The 23021-nt window shown below is 41.6% G+C and overlaps 1 protein-coding gene across 3 annotated transcripts in view; it reads left to right on the forward strand.

Moving 5' to 3' along the window:
* Positions 1-1350: 1350 nt before the first annotated feature.
* Positions 1351-23021, forward strand: part of NCK2 (NCK adaptor protein 2) — an 84003-nt gene continuing 62332 nt past the window's right edge. For 2 of the 3 annotated variants that reach the window (XM_064646371.1, XM_064646374.1), the window contains exon 1: positions 1351-1665. The gene's annotated coding sequence lies outside the window, so the exon portion shown is untranslated. Of the gene's footprint in view, positions 1666-15513; positions 15659-23021 lie in introns of all 3 variants that reach the window. The other variant, XM_064646373.1, reaches the window with a different exon arrangement.

Raw genomic sequence — 23021 nt, forward strand, 5'->3', positions numbered from 1 at the left:
GAAGGGTTAATGGTTTTACAACGTTTCTGAGCAGTTTCCCGTCACCACCCCCACAGCACAGGCACTGGTTTATAATTCGAACTCTCCAGGTTACTCCAGAGGGATAATCCTTCCCTTTTCCCACAGCCCAGGGACACTCCTGGAGGGGGTAGTGTGCCCTGGGGAAGGCACGGGGGCCGGCAGGCCCAAGGTCAATGGCTTGGCTGGCACAGTGGCCATTCAACTGGAGACTAGGGTGACCATGGGGTCTCCTGCCTGCCATGTTTATCCATTCATGGAGGGGTGCAGGGGGCTGCCTGGACCAGCCATAAGCCCAGGTATGAGGCTCTATTTTGGAAGAAAAGGGTTGCTTACCCGAGGGAATGACCTCAAGTTGTGTCAGGGGAGGTTTAGGTTAGATAGTAGAAAAAGGTTCTCCACCCAGAAGGTGGTTGGGCACAGGAAGAGGCTCCCCAGGGAAGTGGTCACAGCACCAAGCCTGATAAGAGTTCAAGCGACATTTGGACAACGCTCTCAGGCACATGGTATGTACTCTTTAAGATGGTCCCGTGCTGGGCTAAAAGTTGGACTCGATGATCCTTGTGGGTCCCTTCCAACTCAGGATATTCTGTGATTCTGTGGCTTGGGGTGGCTGCCGTCCCCGCCGCCCTTTCACGGGGGCACAACACCTGAGCAGGTACATACCGAGCACCCGGATTACCAACCACTGACCGACCCCGTTGATACGCGGGGCGCTGAGGCTGAAACTTCGTCCCGGGGCGGGAGCGGAGAGAGGAGCCGGGAACAGCGGGGGTTGCGGGCGCCCCGCGGCCGAGGGGCGGTGGAGGCGCCCCGATACCGCGGCTGGAAATTCCCCAGAGGCAGCGGCTCCGCGCCCTGGTCCGTGGCAGCTCGGGGGCCATCCCTGGCGCGGCCCCGCCCCGGGGCGCTCCCCCGGCCCGGCCAGGGGCGCGCACGCCCCCCCATCCCCAGTTCTTCAAGCGCTCGCCAGTACTTTCCGTGGGCGCTCCCGCTCCCAGCGGGGCAGCTTCCCCGGGAGTGCCGGGTCTCACGCGGCTGGAAGGGGACCGTGAAGGGACAGAGGAGGTGGCAGGGCGCTCCTGCCGGGCAGGGCCCCCTTTGCCCCGCCCCGCGGTCCCGGAGCGGTCCTGCCGCAGAGGGGAAGGAGCCGCCCGGGCCGTCCCTACCCGTCCTTCCTGCGGTGGGGCGGGGAGCAGCGGCCCTCCCGCCGCGCGAGGGAGAACCCGGGGAGCTCCTCCCGCGCGATCCCGGCAGCGGCAGCGGCAGGAAGGGCAGGGCGAGGGCGGGGGCTGTGCCTGTGCCGGGGGGGCGGGCGGTTCGCGGGGGAGGGGCTGCCGCCGCCGCCGGGCGCAGCAGGCAGAGGGAAGGCAGGGAGCGGAGCTGCCGCCGTCGCTGCCCCTGCCGAGGGCCAGGGCCTTGGACGCGTCCGGCGAAGAGCGCAGGAGGAGGAGGAGGAACGGGAAGGGGGGGAGCCAGCCGGCCCCTCTCGGAGGACGCGGCCCGCATCCGCCCGGGGAAGGGCAGAGGGAAGCGGAGGGGGGAGCGAGCGGGCGCCACCGAGGAGACAAAGAAGCGGAGCCCGCCTGGGCTGGGAGCCTCCCCGCCACCGCCCGCCCCGCTCCGCTCCCCGCCGGCCGGCAGGAGGTGAGCGCGGCCTCGGGCGGGACGGGGATGGGGCCGGGGCGGGGGCCGGGGCCCGCCGCAAACTTGTGGCGGCCACGGGGGGCGACGCGGGGAAGGGACGCCGCGAGCGGGGGAGGGCGGGTGTCACCTGGGCGGCCGAGGCTCCGCGGCCACCTCGCGGACGGGGGGGCCGGTACCTGCCGGGGGCGTCACGGGGGGCCCGGAGCGGGAGGAGGTGTTTGTGTGCCACGTCCAGCTGCGGGGGGGGCTCGGGGGCGGCTCCTCCTCATCCTCCCGAGTTGCTGCTCCTGTGTGTGTGTGACAGCCGCTGCTTTGTGCCGCCCGCCGCTCGGCTGGGGGGCAGCGCCGGGCCGGGATACCCCCCCACCCCACCCCCTGTGGGACTCTGGAGAATGGAGACGGCGTATCCGGCGACCGCGGGGGCAGCGGCGGAGGAAGGCGGGCAGCGCCTCCCGGCCGGAGCGCGGCGCAACCGGAAAGTTTCCCGGGCGAGAGCGGGAGCGCCGCCGCCCCGCACGGGGACCGGCGGGCGGGCACCCTGGGCTGCGGAGGGGACGCGGACTGGTTCTTTTTTCTTTCCATCCCCGACTTGCGACTTTAGTAGAGCTAAGGCCGGGGGTGTTCTCGAGGAGCGCAGTGCGCTATGGCCCCGGTCGATGGCAGAAAGGCTATGAAGGTAAAATTACACTTTGTAGGGCAAAATTACACCTTTGGTACTGACTGTTCAGTGAAGCGCATCCCTGGGTGTTTTGGGAAGAAAATTACTGGAGTTCGTCCTGGTTTTTAATTAAAAATGTGCCCAGGCTAACAGCTACCCCTCGGTGGCAGGGTAGGCGCTGTGGCCCACCTCAGATGAGGTTGTCAGATCGGGATTCAGATTTGTAATTCAGGTCTGACCTGCGACTGGCTATTCGTGAGTGCCTCTCGGCTCTAGTTCCCATGTTAACATCACCCACGGTTGTTTTTTTTGCAGTGAATGTGTCCCTCTGCGTGCGTCAGGGTTATTCCGTGAATTCCGTGCAGCGTTTAACTCGGATTTGCCTTGTTTTTGTTACACGAAGTGAAACCTTTTGTTACTTTAAAAGTTGAATGGTGACTTAACGTCGGGAAGAATTTAAAACGTTTCTAGCTTGAACAATGTTTCTTCTCCTTCCCGTGAAGCAATTTTTGTTTCTGAGGAACATACTGCTACTGTTCTAGACGCTCAACGTGGGAGAATTAGACTTGCTTTTATGAAACGCGGTAGTGGCCTTTGTAAAAACAAATTTTCATGGCCTAACCACGCGTGGTTTGTATCATCGGGAGTTTGGACTGGGAACTTAATATGGAGGAATTTGAAAGGGCTCACTGGGTAGGAGATTATGAAGAATTTCTGTTTGAAAGTACTTGTTTTACCACTGCTTTTTAGGAATCTGAAGCAGTCAGCACCATATAGATGATGTTAATGGCACTGTGTTTTAATTTTTAGGATTTTAACCTCTGAAGTAAAGTAATGTTGTTGCCTGATTTCACAACTCTGGAAATTGAAATCCTCTATCTCACCAATGTCAGTTTAAGGAGTTAAGCAGATCGCTTTGTCTTTGTAATTGACTTTCTTCTTACGACTTTGACAAAAGATGTCACTTTTGGGAACAGTGAATAAATGTAGCGATAGAAGACACCTGTACCACGAAGAGCAAGGCTGTAATTAGCAAATATTTTTATATAGGCCATGAAACAGATACAGATTCACTATAATGTTAGCTCTTATTGCTGTTGTTCTGTCATTACAACATTAGCTATTGCATTTGCCTCCTACTTCTACCAGGTGACATTTCTAATTGCTGTTGTGATACCATGATACACAAACTCTTTTTTGCTATATTTTTCTGAAACCAACAGCAGGGTTAGTCCTTGATTGTCTGGATGATCCTTGTTATTACATCTTTATTACTGTATTATGATAAATTTAAAACTTCAACCTTTGCCTTCTTAACACAGTGGAAAGGGTATTTGTTATCTCCTCTTCCTCTCTTTTCTTTAGCTTTCTGGCTAGCAATCTGTAAGCATAAGGAAAGTGTTTGTTCTCTTATGTGTCACCTCGCATCTTCTATTAGCTAAAGAGAGACGAGGCCAGTGACGTCTGCTTCTTTTCCAGCCTTTGTTTCTTATGCCTTGTGTTGCTGTTGGTATGTTAATCCTTTGCAGCGCTCATGGCTTTCCTGTTATAGTAGAAACTATAACAGGAATGACTCAAAAAGTGATACCCAGATAGCTTTGTTTGCTGGTTGTGGTCTTGAGCAGCAGTAAAACTACGTGGAGTATCTGCATTTTTCATGCTCCTTGAGCATAAAAGCTGCTTCCAGACTCATGGAGACAGGTGCTGTATCAACTTACTTGCCGCAGGTTTGAAATCCAAACCAAGGCAACTTTGAATCCAAAGCGATTGTTCTAGAAAAATATTTTCTGTTTGTATCAAGAGACTGATGGTTTCTAAGACGCGGGTATTCCCAACCTCCCATCCCCACTGTGTTTTGAGGAAGGAGGATTGCTGGTGTGGATTTATTAGAGGTGTTCAAAGGAGTTTTTAGATAGCTGAAAGCTGTGAAACCGGATGCTGCCCTGTTTTGGTTAGTTTAGTCAGACCGGGCCTAAGGTGCTGGGTGCTCATCTCTGGACACACTGCTCCCCCAAAGTAGGTCATCTGGTGTGTTGAAGAGGCAGAGAGTTGAGGCACTCTGCAGGAGAGCTGCTTTCTGCTTCTAATGAAATAATAAACTTACAGGCAATATGCCTTTATTCGTGTATTTACTAGGTATACAGAAGTGTTGCAGAACAATAGTTTTGATGGAGTGAAAGTCAAGAATTCTTATTAGTTCCTGAAGTAGAAGACCTTCAGAGAGAGCTGGGATGGTGTTTGTAATCTGGAAAATAGCATTGTGTCTTCCTCCTTAAGCACAGAAGTGAGGCCTGCACTAATCATTTAACCTGTGCACTAATGTCCAGTCTTTTGAAAAAGCTAATACATGAGATCCCGATACGTTTCGAAAAATTACTTTTCTGTTTGTTTTGCTTTGCAAACTTATGAATGTTGGTGCAGGAGTCTTAGGCTTTTTTCAGTTTAAGCTAGTTCCAATTTAAATTTTTCTTGCAAATTAATCAGGCCCAATAGTTTTCTCATAGTAATGTAGTCATCAGTGTCCTGCCAATTAAACCGTTGCTCCATTCAGTGGTGGGTAAAGTAATTCTTCCAAGTGTTAAGTTTGGTGTGGGTTTTTTTGTTTGTTTTGTTTTTTGTTTGTTTGTTTGGTGTTTTTGTTTGGTTGGTTTTTGGTTGTTTTTTTGTTTGTTTGTTTTGAGTTTGGTTTTTTTTCCTGGAATAATCTTTTTTCCCCTATCATAAGGATTCTTAATTGTTTCATAAATGCTAATGACATGAGTAAATTGGATGTGCATTGAAATATGAAATACATATTTTTATATTCCATTAAATATATGTGACACAACAAATTAATTTGTTTCTCACCTTTATTGAAGTGAGTTCATATTTTAAACCCAGCACAAATAATAATTTTGTGTGCAGTGAGGTGGCCTGTCAGTGTATGTTTTTAAGCTTTAATAGAGTATTGTAAATTTTAAGAATTCAGGTGCAGAGGAATAAATCTTGATTAGAGAATAGCAGCCTATTGCATTTTAAATTAATGCAGCTATGGACAAAACCCTGGTGTCAGTAAAGTTTTAGAAATACTCATGCTAAGAAAAACGTCTGTTACAGTGGAAGCTCAGGCATGCTGGTATAGCCAGCATTTGATCACAGTTGTAGAAACAAAGTAGAAAAAAGCTTAGAGGCTTTTTCACTCTGTAGATTTGTTGTACTGGTTTTGGTCCTGATCTCTTGAACAAGTATTAATACGGTGATATGTAACTGCTATTGATTATTCAGTGGAACAGGCAGTGTGGTGAACATGCTGAGACTCTTGGCAGATCCCCGAATTCTCAAAAGTGTTGCTTCTCTCTTACAGTCATGACAAAATACAGATGCAAAATTAAATGCCATACAGGTGTGTTTTTAATCTAGACTGAAGAAACTTGATCCAGTTTTCCTCAGCTCATCTAAGATAGTGTCTGCAGAGTACACACAACCATGGAAATAGACACGAAAACAGATAGTGAGATATACCACAGATAGAATATAGCTGCAAATTCATTAGACAAAAATTATATGTGTGGTGTATTTACAAAATCAGGTAGTAACTTAGGCAATCTCCTTTTTTTTTTTATATTAATGAAATGCAAACTTTATTTCAAAGAAGATTTTTAATTAAAAATTGGAGAAATATAGTTAGATAGTAACTCTTGACTGTTGTGTTTCAGCAGGTTGTGCCATTTGGATAGGTGGGGTGCTGGTTTCCTCTGTCGCTTCAGAGATATCTATTGTGTGGTGCTTGGAGGTGATGTGGATGGTGTTTGCTGTACCAGAGCTGTGCTGATTAACTGAGATGGATCAACTACTAAAAATAAATGAGCAGGCTCCAGTTTATTACTTATTTAGTAATAAACTAAAAACAGTTTTTAGACTTCTGAGACATTTGGAGTTTCTGCATTTTAGAAGTGGTACAGTATTTATAAGGGCCTTAGTAAAGAGAAGTGACAGGAGTGTGAAAGCAGGTACTGAAGTTTAGCAAGAAGATAGAGGCTGCAGACACTCCTCCTGACACAGGGTCATGTCCTCTTACAGAGTGAGAAGCTGCTTTTAGCTGATTGCTGTCTCTTGGCTGTCTTTCCCTGCAAGTTAGACCAGATCAGCTCTGTGTAAATATGGAGGAGCCATCAGACCCTCTAGGAGAATGGGAGGAGGGTTAGCAAAAACAGGTGCTTTTTGCTCATGCTGGGGTGGGATTCTTGGTTCTGCTAGCAGAGCAGCATTTAAAAAACCTGTTTTATTTTTAAGAAAATAGAAGTAAGCTTTTGAAAAAAAAATTAGTTCATTTCTCTTTGGATTTGACTATATTGTCCTTATATATATTATTTTCAAAAAAATCATTGAACAGCATCTAAAGGGGAGCCATGAGGATGGTGAAGGGTCTGGAGGGGAAGCCTTTTGAGGAGCGACTGAGGTCACTTGGTTTGTGACCAAGTTTGTGACAGCCTGGAGAAGAGAAGATTGAGGGGAGACCTCATTGCGGTCTTCAACATCTTCATGAGGGGAAATGGAGTCCCCCTGGTCGTGTGACCAGTGACAGGCCCCAAGGAAACAGCAGGAAGCTGAGTCAGGGGAGGTTTACGTTAGATGTCAGGAAAAAGATTCTTCACCCAGAGGGTGGTTCAGGAACAGGCTCCCCAGGGAAGTGGTCACAGCACCAAGCTTGTCTTAGTTCAAGTAGTGTTTGGACAACACTCTCAGGCACATGGTGTGATTCTTGCAGTGTCCTGCATAGGACTTGATGATCCTTGTGGGTCCTTTCCAACTCAGCATATTCTATGACTCTGTGACTGTTTTAGAACCTTTTCTTCAAAATAAGATTAGACCTTTGCAGAGTGGGAAGCTTTAGAAAGGAGTGGTGGTGTTCTTTAAGCATACAAACTATAAATGAAACATACTGGGATTTTATAACTCATCCTGCCTGAAATAATTCTTCTTGTATATCAATTAAGTTAACTATATAGTAAAATAAAGTAATTCATGAGTGGTCCCTTGTATTGGGTCTGGCTGAGATGGAGTTCATTTCCCCATAGTAGCCCTCACAGTGCTGTGCTTTGCATTGGTGGCTAGCAGGGTGTTGATAACACACTAGTGTTTTGGCTGCTACTGAGCACAGCATCAGTGCTGTAACGTTCCTTCCCCAATTGAGGGCAAGATCCTGGGAGGGGACCCAAGTAGACCAGCTGACCCAAACTAACCAAAGGGATATTCCATACCATATGATGTCAGCTCAGATCTAAAAGCTAAGGCAAGGAGCAGGAAGGCAGGCGTTCACTGTCTCCAATGGCTGCCTGCTGAGGACCCGTCACCCATGCTGAAGCCCTGCTTCTTGGGAGTAGCCGACCATCGCTGCTGATGGGAAGTAGAGAATAAACCCTGCTATCTTTCGCTTTTGCACACACAAGCTTTTGCTGTAGTAAACTGCCTTATCCCAACCTACAAGTTGTTTTCCATCTTACTGTCTCCCCTGTCTGGGTGGGAAGGGGAGTGATAGAGCAGCTGGGTGGGCACCTGGCGTCCAGCCAAGGTCAACCCACCACATCCCTTCACAGTTTTAGGAGAGAACAGGAACACTAAATCCTGTTAAAACTTACTCTGTATGTGGAGAGTAAAACTGGTGTATTACTCTGAATTTTTTAGGGCATTCTGGGCTAATAAAACATTTCAAGGAACAGCAATAAATTAAGCCTCCTGTTTAGCAAACCCTGGCACCAATACCAGAGGAGGGGAGTCCCAAGCATCGATCGTACTGACCTCTTGGTTTTAATGCAATAGGAACATGCTCAGCGTACCTTGGCTGCAAGGTTTTTCCTTCCTGTTCTTACAGTAGCAGTGTGTCCATCGCACTTGGTTTCTCCCACATCTGTTGTGTGTTGGACTTGGCTCCCAGTGCCGTCCTGGGCTACCACTGTTCCAAGGGAGCTGAATTCTTGGTTGACATCCTAATGATGTTTCAGATGAAGACAAGGAAAGTATTTTTCAACCTTTTAATGCCGAATGAGAGATATGTGGCTCTATGATATGCTCTCGGGCTGAATTTTGATAGCTGTCATGACAACAAACGACACGTTCATTTCCCTGAATCGATGGTGTCCCTCCAGTCACACACAGAGTGTTATCAAATTTGACAGGTCTTGAATGATGACATGTCAAGGATTCTGGATTCCACCACAGAAGACTTGGGCTGCTGCAAATGCATGCTGCCACCTGTCTTAGCAAAACTTAATGCAGACTTTTTCTGGGGTTTGAGTTCAGGGTTTTTTTTCATTTTGTTTTTACAAGTATCCTTTGGGTTTTCATTTTAAATACATTTAGTGTTGGTTGAAAATTTAATTGATAATTTTAGATTGAAAAATTGTTTGCCAAATGGTAGCAATAAAAAGAAAAGGTATTTGGACTTTGTCTGGTCACTTAAAGGTGTATATGTTTTAGATGCTTTCAGTGTTTTTAGAAAAAAAATCAGCAAAATCAGAAGGATAGGTTTTGAGTATTTTTTAGGTTGAAAGCAAGCCCTTTATTCACTGATTTATTTTTTTTTTCATTTCGTTTTAGCACTATCAGTCAGTGATGATACAAACACCCCATGGTAGTTCAGCTGTGGAGTGCAGGGACAGGAGCTGACACCTGTGTAATTGGGCTGTGAACAGGGGCAATGAGTGGCAGATGGTTTCTTCAGTTTCTTTGTAACCTCGGCTGTTGTAACTTTAAAAATAAACAGTCTTAGTTGGCCAGCTGTTTCTGGTTTAACTAGACTGAATAAGTCCTGCAAAGTTGGGCAAAAACCTGTATATACTGATTTTTGCATGTTTTGTACTCGACTATTATGCTATATTGTGGTCTGTCAATATCTAGTGCTCTGGTAACTGACTCAAATGATCTGCAAAGAACAGTTTTTCATGACTGGTGTTGTATTTATTTATAGTTGTGAATTACTTTTGTTAACAATACTGTCTGGCTATACCTGTAACATAAGTGAATTAAAAATTCGTACCATTTAGGTGCTGGAAAAAACATACCATGTTTGTATCTTTAATTAGTCCTTCCTACCAGAACTTGAAATCCTGTGGATGTAGCAACTTTAGAAATGTAAGCTAAGAAGTATTTTTTAAAGTCCCTGCTATTTTTACAGCTTTGTGGTTTTAATTAAGAATGTTTTTGTTTGAATTGTAAAAGAGGTTGGCTACGGTATATCTTGCTTAAGTGTGCTTTCCTTTAATCATTGCATGTTGAATACAAAAATATGTAGGTTGCATTTATAGGTATAAAGATGTGTATTTTTACCTCAAAAAGGAGTGTAAGCCATTTAGAGTATAAACATACTGAGCTTCACCTTTTCTGTCTTTCAGAAAAAAGAGTAAAAGAGATATTGATGATCAATCTTCTTCCTTTACATTTTCAGGTCTGTAGGCAGTCTTACTGCTGGTGCTGCAGGGATAATATAGAAATAATTATATTGTGGACTATTCATAAATTCACACTGTTTTGAATTCCATTTAATTCCGCCAGAGAAAGAAATTAATGCTAATATCCCAAATAATTAATGCTATAATAAAGAATCTGCCTTCCACTTGGCACTAAATGACTTATGTTCCATTACGTCAAAAGATTTAAATCATTTTGAGCATTCAATATTAAAATTTTAGTTCATGAATATTAGAAATTTAATCAGATATCTCAGTAAGAACTGTGTGGATTGTATTGGGTTTAAATGCTGGCAATAACAAAGCTCGTGTTTAGCAGAAGTATCAAAATATGACACATCATTTTTATGAGCTTTGAGGCTCTTAAGGGATGCATGGGGAATCGTAATGAACTGAAATGTTATAGACTTCCTATGGCACAAAACTGTTAAAGTCTGTGTAATGTTGTTACTGTGGCAATGTGTGTCTTCCTCTGTTAGTCCTGTCTTGTAATACTCTTGGTTGTATTCCTTAAGGATATTTTCTGTTTTGCTGACAGGAGATCCTGGATGTTTATTTTATTCAGATATTCCTTTCTCCTCTCTGCAATGTGAGGAAGATAGAATGTCATAGCTTTGCCAAAATTTCATTCTTTGTTTTGTATCCCAGCTTTTCCCAGTGTTGCTGTGGCCCTGTGGAAATGCAAGCACATGTTTAGTACAGCTAGTGTTCCTATCAGAGTGGATGTCTTACTTATAAAACATGAAGTTGAGCCCTAAGTACATCTTTTCCAAGACAAGAACCACAGGTACTTTGGAGATCAACTCTTTTAGTTACACATTCTTTACTTGTCACGACATGTATATAGAATTATATGTTGAATTTCTTCTGTACTGACTCAAAGCCAGCTTATTTTTAGGGACAGACTTTGTGTCTGTACATTGTGTATTACACTACTCTGTTGGCAGTCCCATAAAGTCCGTGGGACTGCTAATAGTTTAGCATTGTTTAATGAATGATAATACTGAGATGTTACAGAGCAGGATTGGATTCGGCAGTGCTTGATATAATGCCTGCTTAAGTTGATGGGAAAAGAGGTTAGTCCCTCATGGAGAAAACAAGGAATTATTTAATTTGGTGCTTAATTTTAAAATGTGAAAACCTAGAATTTAAAACAGAAAACCAAATTTTATGAAAAAAAGGAAAAACTAAAATGCAATGCAAGAAAATCCCTTAAATGCATTGAGGGTTATAGTGCCTGTTTTGGAGGAACCAGGGTTTGAAGGTAAGTATATCAATGCAGATCATAGAAATTAACAATTTTTAAAACTCTTTACCCCCCATGTTTTAACTATAATAGATTGTTTAATGGTGCAGCTAGACCTAGTTTCAATATTCTGTGATAAAAGTCTTTGCTTGCCCTTGTGATTTGACTGTTGTGTTCTTTGAATTATTTTATTTTTTGCTTCTTTCCGGGTGGATAATTTTAGTGGTTAAGTAGTTGGTCATTTGGATTCCTTTGAGTTAATATAAGTGATGTACTTGTGGTTAAAAGAAGATACCATACATAACTGCAATCTGAATTAATGGCCATTGACTTACTCTTCTGCAGCAATGGCATACATACCATTACTGAGCGTACATAGCATTAGAAGAAGCTTAGTGTTTAGTACATTATACTATGCTTGCTAAGCAGGTAGTAAAATTTCAAATGCTTTGTTCTTCAAAAATAGCAATTCTGAATCTGATGTCCGTGAGTCATAAATGCAGGTGAGTCAAGGTAGAGAGCACCTTTTGCTGTATGATAAAGTCACTTCAGTGACAGAAAAACCTGGGAGGAGTCTCTTTCTCTCTAGACCATAGATCAACAAGATAATCATCAGTTAACTGCCCTTCTGTGTCTGCCTGGGCAGTGCTGACAGAGGAGAGCAGTGACCTCCTGCAGCCACCCCCCAGATCAGCTCTGCCTGCCTGCTGCCCACCTGCTGCCACCAAGGGCCTGACTGGAGCCCTTGGCTTGTGTTTCTGTCCCATTTTCTTGCCACTGGTATTTTGTACTTGAGGGGTGTGCCTAGCTAGCAAGATGCCATGCCTAGTGTTAAGCAGCTGGATTTCAATGGATTGTTTAAATTGCTGATGCTGTCCTTCTAAAATTGTGATGCCTACTAGATGCAAGAAAACCTCAACAAACACAACCCCAAAAAACCCAACAACAGTCAAAACTCCAAACCCCAGTAAGAATACTTGCACCTGGTATCAATATAATTCACAATTTTGGTGGTTGTGTAAATGCACCTTTAGATTTTATTATACAGAGTCTATAAATACTTACTCTTCATTCAAGAAAACCTTTGATTTAGTTGGTGCATACCTTGATTGTTGTGCTTTCTCAACTGATGGTGATCACCTCTGTTTCGGCTTTGTTAATCTTTTCCCTCGTCCTTTTCCATGTGCGGTATTTTGTAGATAGTTAGGACACAACTTGATTGTGAGTGGACATGTTTTTGCGTTGGCTGTAACCTATTCATATGGCAGAAATATTTCTGCAAAGAAAGTAAAATACATAAAACTAGAAAAAAATGTATCCTGTCTAATGTGACAAGATTTTTGTATAATTGTTTTTAACTTTCTTCTTCCACGAATATGTTCTAGAATGGTATTAGGGTATTGGAGCAGGCTCCCTCATGTTTCACTCAATAAATGCCTTGCCTTAAATAAAAAAAAAATGCTTTTACATTGAGAAATGTAATGAATGAATGTTTAGCATTGGTTTTGTATCATTTTCAGTGCAGTTGTTTTAAAATACTGTAAATTTATGGAAGGCTAAAATAAATGTAACTGTCTTGTGGAGAAATCTGTACATTCCTGCAGCTTCTGTGTGTGACTGATCATCGTACGTTGTCTTACATTGTGCAGCCCTCTGCTCTAATACCTCTTTCAAAGCGTTCGAATCTGCCTCCTTACTCCCATCCCCCTTCAGCTCTCTTTGCAGTACCAGAGGGCACTGGTCATTGCCTCAGAGATTCATGTCTTCTGGTTAATGCACTCTTTCCAAGCAGTGCAGGGTCTGTCAGGTAGCTGAATGGCATCCAGCTGCTGTGTTATGAAGCCCTTTGTCTAACGATCTGCTATTAAAGTTCCCGTGGAGGCTATTACTCATGTATTCTTCATGCTGGAAGAGTCTTTCCATTAAATTAACAGCTGTGAATAGGATTTGGATGGAGGTATTTTTTCGTTATTGTTTTTTTGACTCACTATTCTAAACATGTAGTTGCACAGAAATAGGGTTGTCTGTTTGCTTGTATCTGTTCAGAGTGGGAGTAAGTACAGGGTGCCTTACAGGTTATTCTGTTGAATATCATGTTCTCATTTTCTACCTTCATATGTATATACCTGCAACCTGGTATTTGAGAAATCTTAATTTTGAACTTAAAATACTTAATTGAACTGAATTTATGAATACTACTGTGGTCCAAATTGGGGTAGGATTTACCAGTTGAACTGGCTTTGGACTAAGATGAATTATATGAAATTAACACTGTACTTTCCTTCACTATGCCACATCCTCCTTCTGCTTGTCCACTCTTCTGTGTGGGAGAGCTGCTGTAGCGAGAATTGTGTGATGAGGTTCAGCACTGGATCCCAGTGTGATAGGGTGTTGGGGGAATAGCAGTAGCAATATTATTTAGGTTTTTCTGTTTTCCGATAGCTGGATAGTATCTTTTTTGTAATATTTCTCCAGAACATTGCTGTTATGAAAAGTCTTTGTTCTTCTGTACTGAGATGTAGCCTGGGGTTTTCAGCTTGTAGATGTGCCGTAATATACTTACTGACAGTTGCTGATTTTGGGGCTTTTGTATGCATCACCAATCTGAAACTTTTACAGTTTTAGGGGTAGGTAAAGGAAAGGGAGTGGGAAAGTAGAAGTCTTGAGTTTAGGGAGAATTAGACAACAGATCATGATTTATAGTTCGTAGTCATAAATGTACATTTTAAAAAAAAGTTTCATTTGGGCATACTTCCAAGATTGTTTTTTAAAGTCATTTTTTGTGCATATCAGCTTTTGCTGCAAAGTGGGCATAATGCAGATTGCTGAGTCATTGACCCTTATAACCAACAATTTATGGATCTTTAGCTTCCTACCAGGAAGCAGTAGAAAAGTGATTTTTATATGAAATCACTAGGTGAATAAACTTGTTCATGAAGGAAGAGCTTTAATTTTTCTCTGGTATGTCTAATTTTTTATCATTATGTATGGACTTACAGAATGTGCTTGGCTGAGATTGATCATTGGTGTGTGAAATGACCAAATTATAACAATGGAGAGTTTTCTGAGGTGGGTAATATATTTTCATATGTAGCTTCCAGCGATGAGTTTAATACACTGAAGGCCACACTTTCAATGCTTCTGTTATTGAAATGTAGTGCTCTGATCGTTTTTCTGCTGAACTTCAATTTAGAGCTTCATCTGGAAAACATCCAAGCATCAAAGCAAAATAATAAGAATTTTCTTGGAATGCAGGAAGATCTTTAAGTATAGAATTAAAATATGCATCAAGAGCTTGAAAAAGTGCACAGAACACCTTAAAGGCTAAATCTGTAAGTTAGAAAGGAAAAGAGATTTAGTGGCGTGTACATTGATGTTGTAATAGTTTGCTAACTTTGGGTACAAGAAGTAAACTTTTGCACTCTTCCTGTTTATAGCTTCATTTCCCATCTTGAATCTTTTGGCTTTGCTTTAGCTAAAGGATTGTTACCATTTTACTGATAGATCCTCAAGGAGTATAATACTACTTGCAGAGGCCTGAATTGGTCCTCTGCTCCACTTCAAAGCCACCAGGTGAACTCTTCCAAATATTTAATCAACTGAGTTATGATACTCAAGCCACTTATGAATATGTTTAGTTAACTTTTCTGAGGTTTGGACTTGGGACTTTGTCAAGAAAAGCACATATGTGGAAAAAAAAAGTATGATTAAAAGAAGTTTATGCACAGTTGAGAATCAGTTCTGGCTCCTTGGCATTTTAGGTATGACAGTGTAAGGACTGCTTTTCTAGATACTGTTGTCTATCTAGAATAGTTTTTTTGCCAGTGTAGTAGTAGTTGTGGGAGGACAGTAGAGTGCATGTGGTTTCAATAGCATCTTTTCTGTTTTTTGCACCTACAATTAAGGATAGTGTAAAAGTTGAATTTCAAACTGATTTTATTGAAAGAATAATGAAAGAAATTTCATCTATATTACCCAGGAACACCTCCATATATCATGCTGAAGTAATTATCTTTTTTAGGCTTCCCATGTCAGATTTTCCTTCTTTTGCAGTAGGTCTGAACCTGTCAAACACAGATTTGGGTAGTTCTTGAATTGTTCTGGCAGCATCAGCACGTGGTTTCAGTGCAATCTGCAAAATATATAGGAAGTTCTGTAAAGTGTAGACTTTCTAGGGCTTTTATTTGGCTTTATTCTGCCTTCCATGAATATTAAAATGTTCAGGAAATTTAGCATACTTTATTTGTCTCCTAGGCACAGTAAATTTTAACTGTAGCATGTGGAAGCTGTGTTTGATCCTACCCGCAAGCTCAGTCAGTATACCTGAAAAACCTGGTTACTGGCTGCGGGGGGGAAGGGAAAGAGATCTGCTCGTCAACTTAAATCTTAGCAGACATGGGGATTTCCTCCACCTCTTGTATTACAGAGGACTCTTCTGCTTGCTTTAATTTCTCCTCTGTCTTTTCAGCTCAGCCCACACATTTTTCTCGCTTTTCTAGGAATAGCTTCCCTAGATGGCAACACCAGCGGCTGACAGCTCTGTGCTTGTTACGCCTGGGGAAAAAGCCCTGGCTTTCTCAAAGCCCACTGCCTCTAGCAGCAATGAGCAGATACACTGTCATCGTTAGGAGATGTGAGTGGCAGGTATGTGGTAGTCTTGTCTCTGCATGGCTGAAACACTCATCAGCTGGAGCAGCTGAATGGATCCTGGTCTTGGATGAACATGATTTATTAGTACAGTGGAACAGTGTTTGTGCTATGTGACGTATCCTAGTTGATGCTGCCATGAATTGTTTTAGGTGCTTGCAAGTATTCTCTCTCAGTTAGGGAGGAAATGCTCTTGATTTTCTTCCTTATACACAGAAATTTTGCAGAAGGTCTGGATTGCAGAAGATCTGGTTGCAGAATCCTCTGTACTTCCTTGCCATCTTTTCCAAGTCACAACCCCATTATGGATGAATGGTGTATGTACACTGTCTCCTAAACAAATTTCGCTATGGAATATGCACATGTGAAGTTTGTTAGAGACTATAGGATCCACCCCTCTTGAGTAAAATTACTTTCCTGATTTCTATGTGTGTTTAAAAACACAATATCATGCGTTAGTTTTCATCCTAGGGGTAAGAAGGTGTGTGTTAGGATAACTTAGTTTCAAGAGGCGATATGAGGTTAAAAGACAATAAGGTAAAGCTGAGTGTACCAGCAAAAAAGGTAAATGGTTCTCTGTATCTAAGTCAGAAAATAACACGATCTGGGGTTCCATCCTTGAAAGGAAAAAGAAAGGAGGAAATTCATTCTGGTCATGTAATGTTGTTTGATTTCAGTTTGCTAATCTGAGTTTTCTGTCTTAGAGAAGAAAGATCATTTCATCTCAGATTGCAAATAGTAGAAAATAGACATCTCTGGAAAGTAAAAACTATCATAGAAGGATGAATTAGTTGCTTTCTACCTACGGCACAGGACTCATTCATTTTGGCAACAGCAAGATGTTTAGTTCAGCTCCGCCAATTTTTTTTGAAATTTCACTCTAATTTGCTGAGCTTAGAGAGACCGTGATTATTTCGACCAGCAGGAGAGCCTTATTTCTTTTTCAGGTTTAAAAGAAATCTGTTTGCTAATTCTTCTGTTATTTTTTTGAATGTTACTTCATCATGTGCACCATTAAATTTTGTATGCAGGAATGGTAATAAGTAATTATTTCTTCTTCAGTTGGTTCACACTGGAATAGCCATAAAATTCTTGATCCTGATTCTTTGCTGTTTTGCAGCTTGTAAATCATGCACTTTGTGCTCCAAGTGCAACGTGTTTGTAAAATTCTACTATTGATGTTGATGTATCATTTCTACTTCAGTCTCACTTAAGGCAAGTGTAAATAACTTTACGGAGTTGCAAAACAGTAGGGAAATAAGCCTGCACAAGCAAATGCATCAGATTTATTTTCTGAGGCAAATGAAGAGGTTCTTTGAAGCCTGATCAAAGCCCAGGCTCTCCAGTTGTGCGCAGTATAAAGCTAGTGGTGTTTGAGGAGAATTTGTTGGCTTCAGGAGTTTTGGTTTTGTTTTGTTTTTCTTTATTTTTTATTAGGGCTTTATATCTCTGGAACCCATATTCAACATATTTCTGGAAATGACAAGTGTACTGCCATATGGTATGCCAGATTTCAAGCCACTCTGAGGTGCATGTGTGAATTTTAGAGTGCCTGGAAGAAATGAATGAAAACCACATTCTCAATTTTATCTATTGCCGAGCTCTGTAGGCAGAGGAGGGGGGAAGCTTTGAAGTACATTCTGCTGGAGGGATTGTGTGCTTACTTCTGAGCCACCATCCTAATGCAGCAAGGTGTAGGTGTAATTTATGTTTCAAAATATGCACTAATTTCAGCTGGACTGTCAGTTTATTCTGGGAGATAAGAAATTCATGGCTAGGCTTCGCGAATGAAGATTTGGGAAGGGCTCTACCCACATTTGTTACAAGCGCGATTAGGGCAGAGTGACGCTCAGGACATCCACTATCTGCAGTATCAAGCATGGTTCTGATTATCAAGCATGGTTCTGATTATCAAGCATGGTTCTGATGTTCCAGCACCTTTCACCTGCTGTTTCGACCCTTACCCATCGCTACAGGGCTTTACAAATGTGGGTAAAACCTTCAAGCCTGCGCAGTGGATTTGTTAGGTGAGACACAGTATGCGCGGAACTGGACCCACCCTTTAATCTTAAGGTTCATCTGCCAGGGCCAAGCGAGCTTGAACGGTGGCAGTGAGGTCCTCAGGACGTAGGTTTAATTAGAGTATCCTTTGGTAAGAAATACTGAGCATCCTTTTGCTACTGGCAAGTGTTATCATTTTCAATTCTTCATTTCCAACCCTTTTTGTGCCTAAACCTCTCTTTCAGACTAATGCCTGAACTTAATTCTTATGTATTGTTTAACTGTTTTTTTATATGTATGCTGTGTCTCCTTAAAAGGTTCTGTATTGATCGTACTTCGAGTAGATTTTTTTAAGCTTTTGTTGGTTAGTAAAAGCTGAGGAAGCATTACTGAAGGTATTTGTACCAGGGTTATTTTTAATCCTGGAGACTTTATGAAAACTTTTTAAATGCAGAAAAGATGTTTGGGGAAATTGTGTCAGGTTTTAGTTAGAAAAAGCATCTCCTCCTTGCAGAGGGCAAACTAATAAGGTAGTTCCTTATTACGATCAGTTGTGTTCATGTAAGCTTACACAAATTCTGTGAATTTTCTCCAGAATCAAAGACAATTAATTTTGAAATTTTCTTTACATAGAAAGAGGGGGGGACCTACTTGTGAGGTAATTTGAATGATTAGTATTTTGCCACAGTATTTGCTTTGCTGGTAGAATTTGTTAAAATTAATTCTGTCTTCCTGTAGCAATAAGAGAGTGTTCACAGGGGAAATCATATTACTCTACTAAATCCTTTCCCCAGTTTTTTCTTTTAAAAAGTGTTGTACCTGGATACAGTAATTGTTCATAACCACTTCCAACCCACAGCCTTTATGCTCTTGTATGAAACCCCAAGGCTTTTGATAAGATTCTGTGTTTCTTCCTTGTTAGATCATCTCCATGGTTCGATTTAACTTGCTGTGTGCCAGTTAATTGCCATTTCTGACCTTGAATGAAAGCATATGTTGTGTACTCCACTTGTAACAAAAATGTGATGGCGAAGGAGTTGTCTTCAGTGATGTAAAGCAGCAGTTTTTACATGTGTTTATAATTACCAACATTTCTGATGTTCTCACATAGCCTTCTGGTGGAAAAATGTTTTCATTCTTACTGGAAAATACTGATACATTAGGTCTGTGTTAATTGATTAATTAGTTTGACAAGGATGAATCTTCTTGTGAGAGTCAAGGAGCAGGAACTCTGGTTCTTGCAGGTGGCAGGCAGGAGGGCCAGGAGCTGCACTTGGGATCTGTGTGTGTGCCACCCTGCTCCAGGCCATGGGGCAGCTCTTTGGTGAAAGGACATGGTCAGCGGCATGAATGGATACAGGATGGGAGCTTTGTGATGCTGATAGCATGTCCTTTTGTGGGGGACAGTGGGCAGCTGTTGGGAAATTCATGGAGTTTTGAAGGAGGTGAAAACTATATCCTTTCTTTCTGAATGTTAGTTTTGGGTTTTTTTCTTGGTGCGTGAAATATTTCCAAATGACCTTATTCTTTCTGAGACAAAGGATTCTTTCAAAATAATGTCAGCAAACTTTTTTTATACAAAACCTCAGTTCATATATGTATTCCACTTTAAGAGTTCGAGAGTATAAATAAAACAGCCACAATAATAATAATAATAAGTCATTGTTCTTTGCTTTTGAAATTCGGTAACACTGTATGTAACATTAAGCATGTATTCAGTGTAATGTTTATTCGAGATCAGGAATTTGGCACTTCTGAAATGCAATTTCTGTGTGTTTTGGTAGGAATAAAATAAAAAGACATTTTAGAGTTTTTAGCTTTACCTGCTTTACACACAAAACAATCTCAAAGCGTAAGGTTCTGTGTCAGAATGGTAATACGCTTCTCAAATTGCCATCCATATAGAAACTGATTTTGAAATGGTTTAAGAGGAGTATTACTACACTTTATTTGTTAGTCCTCTTTCTTCATACATTTGTTTGGAATCTCTTCTTCCACTTTTTTTAGAAATCCTGTGTATATTCATATAAAGAAACCTAAATAAGAGACAGTCACAAAATGGAACACATAGCGAACCATTTGAAGAATCCCTGTATGCTAAACCTTTTCATCGTGTGTCTCTGACTTGGATCTAAATTAGCAACAAACATTTCCCCAGTTCTTCCCTTCTGAAAGACTGGCTCTAATTCATTAGTATTTTATCTTTCAGGATTACAGTTTAAGCTGTCAAAGGCAAAACCCTAGCTAAAACCTGAGATCTTCTAGTGTAAAACTCAGTGTAGATGGACTGTGTTTCCTTTATTGTGTATAAATTTTCTTGAATGTATTATCTCTGAAATTTCAGTGTATCAAAAGCAATGTCTGCACCGAAGCTATTACTACCTAACCCTTATTTTCTGTCAAATTGTTCTGAATACTGTAATAATTGATGGTTGTTTGTCATCAGCTTGAGAAAACTAAACTCTGCATAGCTCTTCTGTTCGTATTTTTCCTTCCCTGTCTGTGCAGGGAATTGCTAATTGCTTAAAAACTTTCTGCATCGGTTTCAATTTTGTTAGTTTTATGTTTCAGCTGTTCTTGTCCTGCTTCTTTCTCTGCTTTTGACTGCTCAACCTTCTCATGTGAGTTGTCACACCAGTCTCCCAATCTGTATTGTACACAAGGCATGGAGTCTTTGCCAGACCCTTTCTAAAAGACTACATCTGCTATCCAAGCTCTCGCTTTGAAGACACCAGCAAGGAGCAATGTGGCAGATCCCTCTGAAATGAAATTAAGTTGTGATTGCATGTTCATCAAAGCTTTAAGCTAGATATTGCAGGTAATGACACTAATGAAGATGTGATAGCATGGTCTAGCAATCAAAATATATCCGTGGTAGATTCGTACTCTCATTTACATGTTGGTACTGTTTGGAGAAGCTCTGTAGACCTGAAGCAGAACTCTTGCTGCCCTTAGGCCATCAATTTACACATACTTCTAGTTCTGCAAGTTTTCTTTGAAATGATAGATGCATGTGGTTGGATTTTTTTGTTTTGGGTTGGTTCTTTTTTAGTGAAGAACTGTTTCATAACATTTGGCGGTAATTAGCCTGACTCAGTCATTGGAGCTGTGGGGAAAATCCTGCCCTGCTGAGAATCACAGAAGTCTTATGATTGATTTTTGAGGCTCTCATTCCATTTTTCAGTAAAGTTTTTGTATAGGTATACAAGATGTCTTTCAAAGTTTGTGGATGTGTGTGTATTAGTCTGATGGCTTATTCTTTAATTTGACGTCATAAACTTGACTAACGTGTGCCAGTGACTTTTTAAAGGTGGTGTTTATGTTGGGATTACCTACTCTTCTGCTTGCCTGCGTAAGTTGTCTTCAAGTAGCAGGTCCAGACAGTCTTCCTTCCTCTCCGCTCCAAGGAGAACATTGAAAGGAAAGAGAAGGTTTTTTTGCCTGTGGGTACATTGAAAGGCTGGACAAAGAAACAATTCTGCCCTCCTTTGAGGTGATTCTTCCTTCGAGAATCTGAAGCTTTATTCAAACAGGAGGTGTTTTTGCTCTGTGACAGCTTTGAGTTTGGTTCTCAGGCCCAGTGTGCTAATTTGAAGCTCTCATCGCATTGTATTCTGCAGAAAAGGGGAGTCATGTTTCTCTGGTGAAGCCAGTCAGTTTTTTTAGGTGGCAAAGCTGAAACAAAGTGTGTAACATTTATTCTTACGGTTTGTAAGTGTGACACTATCTTGTTTAAAACTTTGTTACTGATCAGCAATAAGTGTAAAAACACATGATAGGAATTTCTGTGGGTGTGTACTCTGGAGGGTGGGGGTTTTTCTGTCCTTTCTTACCTTTGCATTTCAAAAAGCGAGATAGTAACATGTCTTTAAGAAAAATAAACAGGCCTGAATTGCTTTGTTTCAGGTATATTTTGGGATGTTGAATATTGATTGACCTTGCCTGAGCTCATTAAGGCCTGTCATCAGCAGGAAGCATAAGGGTAATTCTAGTTGAACAACTAAGTTTGCACATGTAAAGTTACTACAAGTTAATAAAGCATAAGGTGAGAATAATTTTTTTTGGCAAAGAAATGAGTGGTACACCCATTTATGGGGACAGAACCAGTACTAGATGATGCATCAGGCTTTCTGTCCTTGATATTGTTTCACTGGGGTATGTTTACTTCTGACTGTTGGACCATCACCAGAATTTTGAATCCTGTTTGAACAGGATGTCTTCCTGGAGTGATTTTTTTTTTCCACCATATGTCAAATGTGCTAAGAATGTGAAGCTTGTTGTACTGCTTTCTTAAGGTACCTAGTGCTTCTAAAAATACAGTAGCTATAATTTAAGCACTTGCTATGTTCATAGTCTGTATATAGGTTCTATTTTTGAAAACACTTAATTTTACTGGGAACTGTTACTTTATATTTCTCAAGAAGAAAACACTTGTGGCATCTGTGATATCACTGACCTAAATGAAAGGTTGCTATAACTGATTTGTTTGAAGAAAAATTGTGTGTATGCTTTAGCAATTGACAGTGAGTTTCTGAGATTGTTACTCTTAGGCTTCACGGCAATAGACTTTGGGTTCTCAAGCAATGTGGGGTGTTTGTGCTCTTTTGCAGTTTGAGAGGTGTAACTTCTCTAGAGGATGTGTTCTTGTTAAAGGACCCATATTTGCCATCGTAGCCTATTGAAAGGAATGTTAGATTACAAAGAAAACAAATCTAATTAAAATCCCGCAGAAAGGAGATATCCTTCCACCTCCTTTAAAGTTAACTATGATTTAGAAGTACAATTTTCAGATCTTTATTAGTTTTAAAAAACTCAGAGATGATATTCTTAGCTTCGTTTCTGGGCAAAGACGTTTGGATCATGAAGCTGGTATCTTCATGTTTCTGTTAGTGAGATTTCTGTTCCTTAAGGTCCTTAAAGGCATTTTAAAGAGCATGCAGAAAAAACCCTATGGAAATACACTAGAAAAGCCCATGTGAGTAATATGCATGGGAAAATACCTCCCTCTTTTGTTTCCTTTTCTAGCAGAAAGAAAAAAACCAACCATCAATGCTGTTGTCTTTATGATCTCCTCCACACAGAGAAAGCTCTTGCCTAGATCTTCGGATTTTAATTGTGGAATTGGAGTATGAACCTTGGAATTGCTTAATTGCCCTCCTTTCCTCAATCAGTATCCTCTCTCCCTCAGCCTGGAACTTACCTGTTTCTCAGGTTGTCAGTAGGCATGTAAAGGACAAAATTTAATAAAATTGTAACTAAAATTGCTTAATGAAATGACTGAAATATTTAAAAGTCTGTTCTTGACACTTTGAACCTATCTGTCCTAGAAACAGTGTTTGGGGAGTATGTTTGAAAGTGG

Source organism: Pseudopipra pipra, chromosome 2, assembly GCF_036250125.1.
Source record: "Pseudopipra pipra isolate bDixPip1 chromosome 2, bDixPip1.hap1, whole genome shotgun sequence".
Classification (NCBI taxonomy): Eukaryota; Metazoa; Chordata; class Aves; order Passeriformes; family Pipridae; genus Pseudopipra; species Pseudopipra pipra.